We start from the raw sequence: 14,269 nt of genomic DNA, 5'->3' as shown, positions 1-14,269 counted from the left end.
CTTCACTGAGACAAAACTCTTATTCTTCACAGATATTTTTGATCAACGTCTTCAGTGGGAACACTCTGACCTGTCATCCAGAGACAGAGTATCCGATAGGGGATGAATGCTGTCCTCTGTGTCCGCCTGGTAAGATCCAGCTGAACGATCAACCACACTTACCTTAATCCACCATGTGTCGACTGACTGTGGAGTCAGTCTTGCTTCCATTGTTGGTGCAGTTTGTGTCGTGTAATGGGTCAGTGAAGAAAAATGTAAATAGAACTTTGGCTTCAGAATTTCATGTTTTCATAAAATTAAGTTGTGTTCCTTTCAACAGGGAAACGTGTGAAAACGGACTGCACAGAGTACAGGAGCACTTCCTGTTTGCCCTGTGTTAACAGGACCTCCTTCATGACTCATTCCAATGGACTTAGAGAGTGTTTTCCCTGTGCCAGCTGCGGTTCAGGTACATTCACTGTAGATTTAAAATCAGTAAGCAGGCATATTACTGCAAGATGCTGTTTCACAGGGGTTTGACAGTGTCTCTGAAGATGCAGAAATGTAGGTTTGTGATACATCTGATGAGATGCCAGTTGTCCTCTAGTATATTAAAGAACAGGACTTTTGTATTTATATATGTAACCTCTATGTGTGTTGACAGGTTCTGGACTGAAGATAAACAGTTTGTGCACAACAACATCAGATACAGTTTGTGAACCTCTAGAAGGATTCTACTGTATAGACCGGAGAGGGAGCCGCTGTGTGGAAGCACTGAGACACAAAAGATGTCAACCAGGACAGTACATCATACATAAAGGTTTGTTTTCTGGAGCTGACTTTAACATTAAAGATTTAATAATAGTTAACTAATAAAAATACAATAATAATAGATTAATTTAGGGAATAATGGGATACTATCATGAAGCTGGATTCATTGTCCAGATATTATCGTATGTACTTTTAACACTTACAATAATTAATTTTTTTAAATATTACAATTTTCCTCAATACTGGGATATTACAGCAGTCCTTGTCATGTGGTAAGTTGCGTGAATGTAAATACTGCCGTACCTGCAGTTTTCATGAGTGATTGCTTTCTGTCCAACAGAAACAAAGATCTCACAACACCTCTCTATAGAGATAACTCTGGTCAGTCTGGGAACCAGAGGGATTTAATTGTTGCCAAATGGTTGAAGCCAAAAATGTTTTTCATGCATCACTGAGCACAAAGTTGAACTTGGCATTTGTTGATGTCAGGGACATTTCAGTCGTGGGTGTGCCCTGTTTACTGATATCTGCCCAAACACCAGCGATCAGATGGAACACGCTGGCAAAACAGAAACAGGTGGATGTGTTGTCAGAGGTTAGAGTCACAGACAGCAGCCTTCTCATCTTCTGTGTCCAGTGAGGAAAGTTGTTGTTCCTATGGCAACATCACCATAGCTGTAGAGAGTTTGTTGTATATGGTGAAGATGAGGGACCTGCCACACTGATAGGAACTGTGTGCAAAACTGGTTCAGCCGAGAGAGAGAGAGAGAGAGAGAGAGAGAGAGAGAGAGAGAGAGAGAGAGAGAGAGAGAGAGAGAGAGAGAGAGAGAGAGAGAGAGAGAGAGAGAGAGAGAGAGAGAGAGAGAGAGAGAGAGAGAGAGAGAGAGAGAGAGAGAGAGAGAGAGAGAGAGCGGACGGACGGACGGACGAATCTTGTTCCTTCTATGTAGATTTTTAGTAGTTTTAATGTAGATTGTAGTTTGACCCCTTCATAATATGATATGTGCTAGTAAGTGTATATAATTTGTGTTGTACAGGAACAGCCCTCACAGACACTGAGTGCTCTGACTGCAGTGATGGGACTTTTTCAAATGGGACATCTACATCTTGTCAACCACACACACAGTAAGTGAAGAGTCCCGTCAGACATGGACACGCCTGGTTTCTTACAGGTGCAGTGAACCTGTGGTATCTGTGCATGTTCCTGTGAAAATGTCCCTGTCGTTCCAGATGTGAATCACAAAACCTTCAGCTGATAAAACCTGGAACTGTGTCGACTGATGCTGAATGTGGAAAAGACTACGATTCAACTATTGTGGTCGCCATTGTAGTGTCTTTTTTATTAATTTGTGTGTCTCTAACAGTAATTTACTTTTTCTGGATGAAAAAAAAAGGATGTCTATTTGGTAAGATCTGAGTGTTGTCAAAGAATGTTTTCTCAAGTGACGACGTCATTGATCAGGAAGTTTTTCATTGTTTTTACATTTGTTACAGGCAAAATGAGAAATGCAGCGATTCCCACAGAGGTATGTCTGTTACTCTCCTTTTCACACTGTATCTTCTATGTGTGTGTGCACTGTGGTGGAGGATAATACTTTTTTCATCTTAAGCCTTGTTCACACTACACAATTTTCCACCGTTGACAATTTTTGCAACTCGCTGACAAAAGCCCCTGATGGGATCGATCAGCAGTCGCCAATGGCTGAGTGAACTTTCACAAGACGCGATTAGAGAGGCTCGCCGACGCCTCTTGTAAGATCACTCAGACTCATTTGAACGGACACCTTTGGAACCAATATTGTAGCGATGCTATTGTGTGTACAGGTATTTGGAGAGCTGTGACAGTATCTAAACCCATGTTTGCGTTTGTGTGTACTAGTCTGGGGTTTCTGTGTGACTCCATGTCACCAGCCAGTCCTGTAGTATGAACTCACAACGCCTGCAAGACTCCCGGTCACAAGACAACAAGTCATGTAGTGTGGACTGCACAGCTGACCCACAGTACGACTCTGGAGGTCGTGAAGTGTGAACTTGGCTTTAGTAATTCAATTATTTAACATTATAAAATAATCTCATATTCACCCAAAAGCGAAACGCAGCTGGAAGAGAAGGCGAGAACATGATGGATACGACAGAGGGAACAGTAGCAGGTGAGACAGCAGTGTATTCTTCTTCTGTGTGTGTGTGTGTGTGTGTGTGTGTGTGTGTGTGTGTGTGTGTGTGTGTGTGTGTGTGTGTGTGTGTGTGTGTGTGTGTGTGTGTGTGTGTGTGTGTGTGTGTGTGTGTGTGTGTGTGTGTGTGTGTGTGTGTGTGTGTGTGATTTTTTACAGTTTAATAGGGTAAGGAAGCGATTCTAAAGAAAAACAGGTTTTGTAAGAATCTACAAATATTTCCTCACTGTCCGTTTGCTGTTGCTTTTGTATCTGAGGCTTGATATTTTACAGTTAAACTTTATAACTCTATTACAAATAACTATGAATAAAAAAAAGAGAAAGCGTAGAATGTAAAGTTAACATAGTGATGCACATTTGTAAAGAACTCTGATACCAATATGTCTGTGAAAGTCTCATACCGGCCGATATCATCAGCCAACTGATATATTGGTGGGGCTCTAATTGAATTTCTCTTTGACTGAGGACTGTCTGACTGAGCTGACATCATCACTCTGTGAAGTCTTTACACATCTTCAGGTTTCTGCTTTTTTAACATATTTCTCTCCACAGTGTAAGAGACAACTGGGGGAGAACCAGTGAAAAACTGTTCACTGCAGAGTCAATGTGTTCTAGAATCCTGGTACAATCCCTCTGGGTGCTGGCACATTGTCTTTGTAGAGTACAGTAATAAAAACGCCGCTCCGTGCTACAAGCTGCCCACAGCTCATCATCTCACTCAGATGTTGCTGCGTGGCTGAGAATAAAGTGGTCAGGAACATGAAACTTTGAGAACAATGACTCGAGCGACATGAAGGTCCTGCTGACAGGGAGTCACGGTGCACGTGCCTCCACACTCAGACTTCACTGATCTTCTGTGGAGGCAGAGAGAGCTCACAGCTGGATCTGAACATCAGACTGAGACTGGACTGTATCAGTCATGAATAAGGACAAAGAGCTGGAACAGCGGCATGATGGGACGTCGTGATGTGTAGAGGCTTCTGATGCTAGCTGGTCTAGCTGCTGTAGGTCAGGACCCCTGACCCCTGTTGCAAGACTACGTCGTAGTCACACTATGCGATATGTTGTTTTTGCTTAAAATCAGTGAAATTATTGTTTTCCGAAACCTTCATTAAATGATCAAAATGAATGATTGAAATGTACGAGTTTAAAAAAAAAAAATTGGTTTTCACAAAATTCTTGGTGTTGCTACGTCAAACCTACCTCCTGTGATGATGGGACAGATCAGTACCCTCAGCGGATGAGTTGGGAATATGCTCCTCACTTTTTATTATGTTTTATAAAACATTTTCTTCACAATAGACAGACAATGGACAATGAATTCACTTTGCAATTGTTTTTCACTGTTTGGGAGCTATGGCTCACTGACAGGAACAATTTTCTTATGTCGATGTAGGCCGTCTGTTGTGTCCCACTAATTCATCAGAATATAATGATCCCAGTAGATGATTCAAACATTGACGACAGAATGTGTTCCAGTGTTTGAGAAGCTGTGCAGGTCCTCAACATCAACAATATGGAAGCATTCTTTGCACTTTTATTTTGAAAGTACAGGGGCAACAGCTAGGGGTTCCATTGGAATTCACATAGACAACTTGACAGATGTGTTGTTCATCCCAGGACGCTAACACACAACAGATGTATCTTTTTAAACAGCACAATGTAACAGGGGAACATTGTCAGTACAGACGGTGCAGACAAGCTGGATAAAGACAATGTGCCTCCTCAGGGTCTTGGTAGCTGTGAATTGTCAAAAACATATTATTATCCACCAACTTTAGGGAAATGTTAGTGAAGATTTAAAGAGATCAACTGAGGTGAATACTACAAGTGGCTTTCAAGTCAGGAGAGATGGTCTTGTGAAAGATATGTTGATATGCTGGGTGTATACGATTCAGAGTTTAATCAACAATCTTTAATTATTGTGGTGGTTATCTGGTGGTTATCAGAAGAAACAAGCGAACAAGAATATAACATTAGACTCTAAAGCAACACAGATGAAACCGATCTGTATATATAATGGTCAATTACACAAAACGGCCACAAGAGGTCTCTTGACAGCAAATGCTGCGTGTTAAGGAGAAAAGTGACACGGAAATGAAGTGTAGGAAAGTTGTAAGAGATCTGACAACAGGCGTCACTTCGGAACGTACGTTTAAATCATACATACATGTAAATCATACATGTCGTTTAGTTCTCGTGTGTAAGAGAACGACTTTAAAAGGGGGGTGTGGCTCAGTTGTGTTAAACTTTCAGTGTCATGTCGGAACCACAACCCGGAAATCACTAACCTGTATGTGCCCACAGCTTTCCTGGCTAACCTGTGTTACGAAGCTGGATATCAACTGTCTTAGTTTTCCTATCTGGTTACGAGCATGTTCATGTGAATGAGGCATATAGAATACAGTTTTTAAAAAAATGATTCGTCAAGAAATCCTGATATGTGCAGGTCAATTTGAAGAGTACAGTAATAAAAAGGCCGCTCCGTGCTACAAGCTGCCCACAGCTCAGACTTCACTGATCTTCTGTGGAGGCAGAGAGAGCTCACAGCTGGATCTGAACATCAGACTGAGACTGGACTGTATCAGTCATGAATAAGGACAAAGAGCTGGAACAGCTCTTTGTGACGGTGAAGAGGCTTCTGATGCTAGCTGGTCTCACTGCTGCAGGTCGTCGTCACATGGTGCGGGGCCTGCAGGCACCATTTCTTCGTCCCAATCCGGCTCCCATCAATTGTCATCCTCACAGTTTTGCTCCGTCAAATCCGTGTTGTCCACCACAGGGAGAGTGGCTGGGTCGTCCGAATACTTCGCGGTCGTTTGCATGGATTTATTAGAAGAAATGTATCAGTCAGGACCCCTGACCCCTGTCGCGAGACTATGTCGTAGTCACACTGATGAATTGTTTTTTGCTAAAACCCAATGAAATTATTATTTTCCGAAACCATCACTAAATTAGGGAAATTAATGATTGAAATATATGGGGGTTTTATAATTTTCTTTTGTTTTCACAGAAGGCTTGGTGTTGCTATAGCAATATAGATTTTTGCCCACAGTGGATGAGTTGGGAATATGCCCTTCACTTTTTATTGTGCATTATAAAACACTGGAATTTCACAGTTTGGGATCAATAAAGTTCCTCTATTTATTTGTAAGTCAAATTCGATATATCTACAATACAAATTCAAGGAAAATAAATCCATCGGAGCAGCAAAAGTGGGAAAATATGATACTAAAGTGCATCAGTGCACAACATCTGACTGCATGTTCAAGATCTGTACTGGAGGATCTTTGAGGAACCGATAAGTAGAAGTGAAATGTAACTTTTTCTCACAGATACCAACACTTCTCTGTTTTTACCAATTACATCCAACCTATTATCTAGTAACCCTAACCCTAATTTTGAAAAGGTCCTAGAAATGTGGGAACATAATAATAATAATAATAATAATAATAATAATAATAGGGTTGTTGGAACATGGGGCCTAATTTTCAGTGAAAAAAAAAATAAAATCTTCGAAATGTGGGAACATAGGGCTGTGGGACCATCCGCCACGCGCGAGAGGTGGAGAGGTGGGGTCGGGGGGGGGGGGTCAGTCAGCAGCGAGGTTCCGAAGAAACAGAGATGCAGGTAGTGAATTTGCAGTCCATCTAAATGCTGCAGTGTCTCAGGGCGAAGGGGAAGTGTCTCTGTGTTGTGCCGCTGTTGAGGAAGTAAAAGGAGTTGGTCCCCGGGGCGAGAAAGAAGAACTGACTTCAGTTCACGACCTCACCATCTGTGTCGCTTATTCCCCTCGTCTCCAGAATGTGCGTACGCCGTACGCATGGGTCTTGGCTTTTTATAGATCACGACCTTTGCGTGGGAAGTGGCGCACGCATGTTTCCAGCCCTGTTTTGTTTGTATGCAATGTTTAATAGTGAGACCCCAGGTTATTATAACACTTTGCTAATTTAGGCCAACTTGTACTCGAAAATATTAGCAGGTTTTGGCATATTTTGCAAACGGTTTTATTGCGACTTATTAGCGCACGCCATATTTTGCATTGTGAACGTTGATTTTTATCATTATTTCTAGTGTGGAGAAAGACATCCAACGGATTTTGGGATTTTAGTGGAGTTTGAGGCAATGCGTTGCTGGTGATGATTGTGTGTGTGTGTGTTTGTGTGTGTGTTATGGGGTTAGTTTAGTTTCAAAACTTGCGAGAGAGCAGATCAACACTGCTGAACACGCACACGCGCGAAGTTTGAGACTTTGGAGGCGGGATCAGTGACTGATGCTCCCCTCCGTTGATTGGTCACTTCTCTCCAGTCCCCAGTCCATCACCGCAGGATCCTCAAGGATGTGTCGGGGAAAAGAGAGGTGCATCGATTCATCCACTATAATACCGTAACATATGTAAAAAAAAGAAAAAAGAAAAAAAAAAAGAGCATAAACCACATGTGTCATAGGCTTATAGACTGTGGACAGAGGCAGTATATAAGATCCACGAAGTAAGTAAGAAAAAATAAAATAAGTTTACAATTGCTACAGGAAAATATAGACTCAATGCACATGATAGTTATTTCCTCGAAAAAAAATAAGAAAGATAGTTATTTGCTAAAAAAAAGAAATTGGGAACAGTGTTTCAAGAATTTGACATAAAACTGGAAAAGACAAAACCAAAAACAGAGACAAACACTTTTTATTTTCTTTTTATTAATATATAAAATTATACATATATATGTATATATATTAAATGTATTATTATTGTATTTAATTATCTCTCTTAATATTCATAGTCACCACTGTACAAACTAAGTTTTGTATTTTCCCCTCTTCATTCCATCTTTGCTACCTTATCCTGCAGAGACGCAGAGAGGGGGAGGATAGTGACGAGAGGAGACAATGGAAGAGAAGAAGGCGCAGTTCGTTGCTGCAGGAGGTGGACACAGAGGACTTGGAAGAGGTATCAGCTGCAACCTTGACTGGTTTACTACTGGATTCCTGTCCTTCCTGTCCTCCATTCACAGTGGTACAGGACATTTGTTTCCTGTATGCACCTCCAGTCCTGGCCCCTGTCGTCAATGAATTTATCCTGAGTTCATACAAATACACTTTTTTTTTTCTCACAAAAACACGCGAGAAGGGACGCTGGAAAATATGCGATACACACGCGAAACAGGAATTGTTTGTCACTTTCACGATGGACGTGCACATTAAAGTCGGCTCAAGGTTACGCTCATCATCTGTTGCAGTGAAAACATCACAACATGACAGAAAAAAGCCCTGCACATAGCCTGCACAATGATTTTTTCCGGAAACAAAGACAGACAGAGAATATGGGTGAAGTGTGCTGTGTTAGTCAGTCCCATTCATACTTTCTGCTTCAAACTTCATTGACATCCTTTCAATTTAACCTTTAAATGACCAGTCTGTCCCAGGACTGAGACAGGAGTTAATAGCAGTTGGCGGAATCTTAACTGATGTGACTATACATTCAAATGTTGTAGGAAAACCTATCAGTCAACTTGTGAACATTTAAGTAACTTGATTCACTTTTACAGACAGACAGACAGACAGATTTAGTCTAATTTTGTTAAGGTCTCAGTATTTAACATTGGAATTTCCAAGTGTCTTGAACGCACCTCGACCAAATTCAGCTGTTCACCTTTGGATCAATTTTATTCTGCTCTTGGTCTATGAGGTATGTAGCTGTCTCCCCCAATTGTTAACAATTTAACACACAGGTTGAGTGGTGCAAACTATTAATTACATTTCTTATTAGTGATAGGAGTTTACACATTTATTTTGAATATAGTAAATAATAGCGATTCTAATCCACACTCCATACCAGTTGGTCAGTCAACGGCTGATGGCTGTATTCTGTTGGTCCAAGTCAATTATATATATTTTTAAAATATATTTTATTTTTATTTGTCTTTTTCTGATTTATATTAAAAGTGGGGATCATCATTCATATCCATACAATGTGTTTATGATGAAATTCCTCACCCTCATTTTCTCCCACCTAGACTACTCCCTCCTCTCTGGTGTCAACAAAAAATCCCTCCCTCCAACTGGTCCAAAACTCAGCAGCTCGGCTTCTCAATGCTTGTAATAGACGGCATCACATAACCCCACTTTTAGCTTCACTTCATTGGCTCGCCGTCCATTTTAGAATTGATTTTAAGATTTTACTAATTACTTTTAAAACACAGCTTGGTCTTGCTCAAAGCTACATGAATGAAATGCGAGGCTCAAAACTAAGGGTGACCGAGCTTTCTCCATCAGGGCCCCTCGACTCTGGAACAGCCTGCCTGAGATGATAAGGCTGGCAGAGTCTGTGCCTTCTTTTAAGTCACTTTTAAAGACCCATTTCTATACACTTGCTTTTGTGTGATGTCGTATTTTTATATGTTTTTTATACAGATGTGTGAACTGAAAACCCTATTATTGTTGGAATGCTGTGTATGCTTTGTATGTTTTTGTGAAAGCACTTTGTGAAGCTGCTTCGGAAAGTTTGCTATATAAATAAAATTATTCTTGTTATTATATACACATATGGTGTGTGAATAACTTAATGGTCACATTTTTATCATATTTTAACAATACAGTGATAATACTGATAACCCTGAAAATGTTGGTCACGATAATCAATGTTAGAGCCATAGAGAAATGAATGTAAATGTTCTGCCTTATTTGGGTAATTTAGTAGTTGAGTGATTCAGTCTTTAATTTTGATCTGTAAAATTTAATTACATATTATATTGATGTCATAAAACGTCATTTGTCTTGATCTGGCAGTTCGAGATGGTTTATTTGTCCTACTGCCACAAATGAATCTTGCTTTTGTAAAGCGCAGCTGATTGTAGTGTTGCCATATGGACATGTTTTATTTTATGAACAAGTTGATCAGGACAGAAACGGTTTGTTTCATTTTGTAACTGTTAATATTAAGGAGAATAAATTGTCTATTTCTTTTATTTTACATCTGCCTTGGTTCCTCACTGGATTGCATAGAAGTTTGCCTCTTGGAAAGTTAGTCAAACACTTCAAGACCTGCAAGAAGTGGCAAAGGAGGTTTTCATTTTTAGTTGTGACTACAATAGTGATTACATTTTCATACCTTTACATCTGTTAAGTGTTTCACAATATCTTCTTTTGGCAGTAACATTGCCATCTAATATTGCTCCAAAAGTTGCCCGGTGTAACACCAACTATTCAGCCTTATTTGAGGCACATATTGTCAAAATATGAATAATATAATTAGGATAGGAGCTAAAGAACTCCATCAAAGCTGAAAAACGACATACTCCCATAAACTTGAAAAGACACTCAGCCGCTCAGGGACACCTCAAACGGTTGAGTAGGCGAATCTTTTCATAAGCACTTATATACAAAGTTCAGAATTGACCAACCAGTGTGGAGAGATGGGCAAAAGACCACAGTTGATGTTGTATAAGAAATGTCTTTATTTTATAGTTCCTAATCATTAAATTGAGCTAAAACAAGGCTGAAGCTGGAGGATGATCAATGAATTAAAAACGGCAGTCAAAATGAATGAATAAAGAAATTCAACACATGCAACAACGTAGTAATGTTGATTTGTGATATTCTTTCTAAAGGACATCCAATGCCTAAAGATGAGAAGACTGCCACATGCACAGCCTGACCCGAAAGCCAACACTGACCTGTTCTGATACCAAACAGCTAGGAGACCTCTGTGCAGACGCCATTTCTTCCTTTTGCGTATATATGTTGTGTATGCTAATATTATAATATATATGTGTATGCATATGTTCTGCAGGGCGTTGTTGATCTTCCCCGGCATCCTGAAGAAATTCCTCGATGTCATCCAGCAGCGCGTCAGCCAAGCCCGTCTCTACCAGCCTTCCTCTTGCCCATCTGAGACTTGATTGCATTGTACAGATTCTAGGTTATAGAAATATGGTTGTTATTGTGACGGTCAGAAAAACTGGCTTCACAAATCTCAAACACAGGGACAGCATCAAAAAACAAATATGGGTAAACAATGTTGAATAGCTTCCCTAAGACCATATATCTGGCCTTAAAATGGGAGAAGTAGAATAGACCACAGCAAAGAAAATTCAGCTGGCAACCACAGGGGAGAGAGGGGGGAGGAGGGACTGGAGCATTGGAAGCAGTGGAGGTGTGTGGGGGGCAGGGTGTGTGGTAGACGAGATGGCATACTGAGAGGACTCTGAGCTAAACCTGTTAAAGAAACAGGTTTAGCTCGTTTTCTATCTCCCTGATGTCTGCCTATCTCTCACCCCTAAACCGATGATGGTCTTCAACCAGGTCACACTTCCCTCACGTTGTTCTGCAACAACAAGCCTCCAGCTTCATCCTGTAGGCATCTTTACTCTCCCTCAGCTCGTGCTGGACCCTCCTCAGCTGTAGTCTGTCCTTTTCTTTTCTTTCATCTTCTTGTTCAGAAGTCCTTTGGTGTATTCTGTTATGCAGTCAGTCATATCGTTTATGTCCTCCCCATGTGTTCGCATAGCACATCCCACTCCGTAGACTCAGAGCAGTCCTGCAGGGCCTCATTTGCCTCCTGGGTACACTTACTTGTTCTTTAAACAGAGCTGGTTCACCAAGTAGTACTAATACACCAACTATTTCAGATACAAGGAAGAAGATTAAGCCACTGAAATATCCCCAGAGAAATCTAGTTGTTTTTGCCTTATATAGGGACCCCTCTGCAATTTGTGGTCATATACTACCATCTAGTGGCCGAACGTCGGAGGTCAATTTGGTCTCCAAAACAAATAGCTCAGTCGAAGCCCTGTGTAGCGCATTTGAACGATAAAAATGAGTCACCCAGCTAAATACAACATGAAAATAGAGACTTGGCTCAACAGGGTAGACCCTGTAGTCAGCACGGGGGGTTAAGTCACATGGAATTATCAAGCCAAAGGTGTTTCATGAGCTAGTAACTATCTAATTCTGCAGGAGCTCAGTCGACATGGCTGTTAAATAGAAAAAGTGATTTATCTTACCTTGCCAAAGACGCTCATCTCGTTTCATCATCGTCAGATGTGGCTAACCGCGCACAATATCCAAACGTTTGGTTGTCAGTCAGAAATTTCCCTAGTGCCATCTCTACCTCTCGTTTGCCTCGGAGTCAACTGAATGCCTGGTTCCCTGCACCCCCGCTGCAAACGTGAACTAGTTCCATCCAAAGGACACGCCCCCTGGCCCACGTTTCACATACGTCACTACTAATGTGTGTCGGGTAATGAGAAGCGTCATGTGGGGGGTATGTTGACTATACGTGCCAGTGATGTTTGCGCAATGTCAGTAATTTATTCATCACGTGACTCATGCATTATTTTTGGACTGCCGACTTCATGAATACGTATGACTTCCGTTATCCTAAGTCTCTCATTGGCCAATAACCAGATCATGTGTCGTCAATGACGCGTCAACATGTACAAATATAAGGTCTTAACATGGCAAAAAATGCCGTCTTGAGACATTTTTATGTCTTGACACGTCTGTTTTTGACGTGACGAGGCGCATTTTCTAATTCGATATTTGCGCTTTTGGCCTTCCATAGACTATGGTAACATCGTAGCGTGAAATCAAGAGGCAACAGACCCAATCCACCACTGAGCTGCAGAAAGATGCTCTGATGTTAACCTTTCAATCTAACAAGCATGAGTGACATGTCAGTTGTCAGGAGCAGGGTTAAGGTATTAAGCATTATATTTAAAAGTAAAATGATGGGGTCATTGTTTATCATCTTCCCTATATGTATTTCATAAAAATGGTTACAGCAGAAACTCACCGTGGAGACACAGCTTTACTCCACGTCGGTAGCAAAAATTTAGGCGAATGCTTGTTTAAACGGAAAGGTTTTTAGCCCTTCTACAAAGAGAGAGTGCTTTATGGAGCCCTCAGGTGGTCTGGGAGGGAATTCCACAGAAGAGGAGCGGCTGAGCAGAAGGCTCGATCCCCCATGGTGCGGAGCCTGGTCCTGGATGGGTGAAGGGTGAAGGTTTTGTTTTTGTTTAGTCTCTTTTTCGTGAAGAAGATGAAGTTATTGCACTGCTCTTCTGTGGTATCGGTGTGTGAGAGAGTTTGCGGCTTGAGGAGATGATTTATGGTAGAGAAAAGCTGTTGGGAGTTTCCAGGACTTGTATTGATGATGTTGGAGTAGAACTGTGACCGTGCTTTTCTAAGTGACTTTGAGTAGGCCTTTCGTGTTCTTTTGTTCTTGATAGGCCAATTTGTGTACAGTGAGTCCAGTTGGTGCAACACACCGCACGAGTACACGGCCAACTGCTTTCTCATTCCGTAGATCTGAAGTGAATTCCATTCAATTCAATTTTATTTGTATAGCGCCATATCACAACATACATTGTCTCAAGGCACTTTACATAGTGAGGTCAATATTACAATATTACAGGGAAAACCCAACAAATCCCACACTGAGCGAAGCACTTGGCGACGGTGGAGAGAAAAAAACTACCTTTTAACAGGAAGAAATCTCTGACAGAACCAGACTCAGTTGTGGGCGGAGCTTCTGTCTCGACCGGTTGGGGTGAGTAGAGAAATGAGGAAGAGAGGAGAGGTGGGCAGAAAGAGGGTGGGAGGAGAGACAGTAGGAGAGAAGAGAGAGAGAGGACAGTTGTACAACCGCCGCTGTAATCTCTACCAGACTGATACTTATAATTAAAAAATACAATTATGTTGTTGTTTAATAACAATAATAATGAGGGGTTTGGGTCCTGCAGCTCTGGGGTCAGAGATACACTAGGAGAGATAGAAAACACAAACAGGGTTAGTGACATGTACTGTAAATATATCGGGGGATGGGGGGTAGTATAACAGTTGCTTTAATTTCTACCAGACTGATACCTATAATTAGTGAAAACTGACACTTATGAATACAATGATGTTATTATTAATAATAATAATAATAATAATAATAACAATAATAATAATACTAATAATAATAATAATGACAGGTTTGGATCCTGCAGCTCTGGGGTCAGATCTACTAGGGGAGAGAGAAAACAGAGTTAGTGACATGTAATGTAGATACATGGGGGCAGAGAGAGAGAGAGAGAGATTGAAAAAGGTGGGAGAAGGAGAGAGATATAAAGAGAGAGAGAGAGAGGGAGAAGGAGAGAACGGGAGAGGGAGAAAGATGCTCATGATATAAGTTCCCCCAGCAGTCTAGGCCTATAACAGCATAATAAAGGAATGGTTTATTAAACACCTGAGCAGTTCTAACTATAAGCTTTATCAAAAAGGAAGGTTTTAAGTTTAACTTTAAATGTAGACAGGGTGTCTGCCTCCCTGACACAAACTGGGAGCTGGTTCCAGAGGAGAGGAGCCTG

This window comes from Scophthalmus maximus, chromosome 3, assembly GCF_022379125.1.
Source record: "Scophthalmus maximus strain ysfricsl-2021 chromosome 3, ASM2237912v1, whole genome shotgun sequence".
In the NCBI taxonomy this organism is placed as follows: Eukaryota; Metazoa; Chordata; class Actinopteri; order Pleuronectiformes; family Scophthalmidae; genus Scophthalmus; species Scophthalmus maximus.
Note: the sequence above shows the minus strand (reverse complement) of the source record.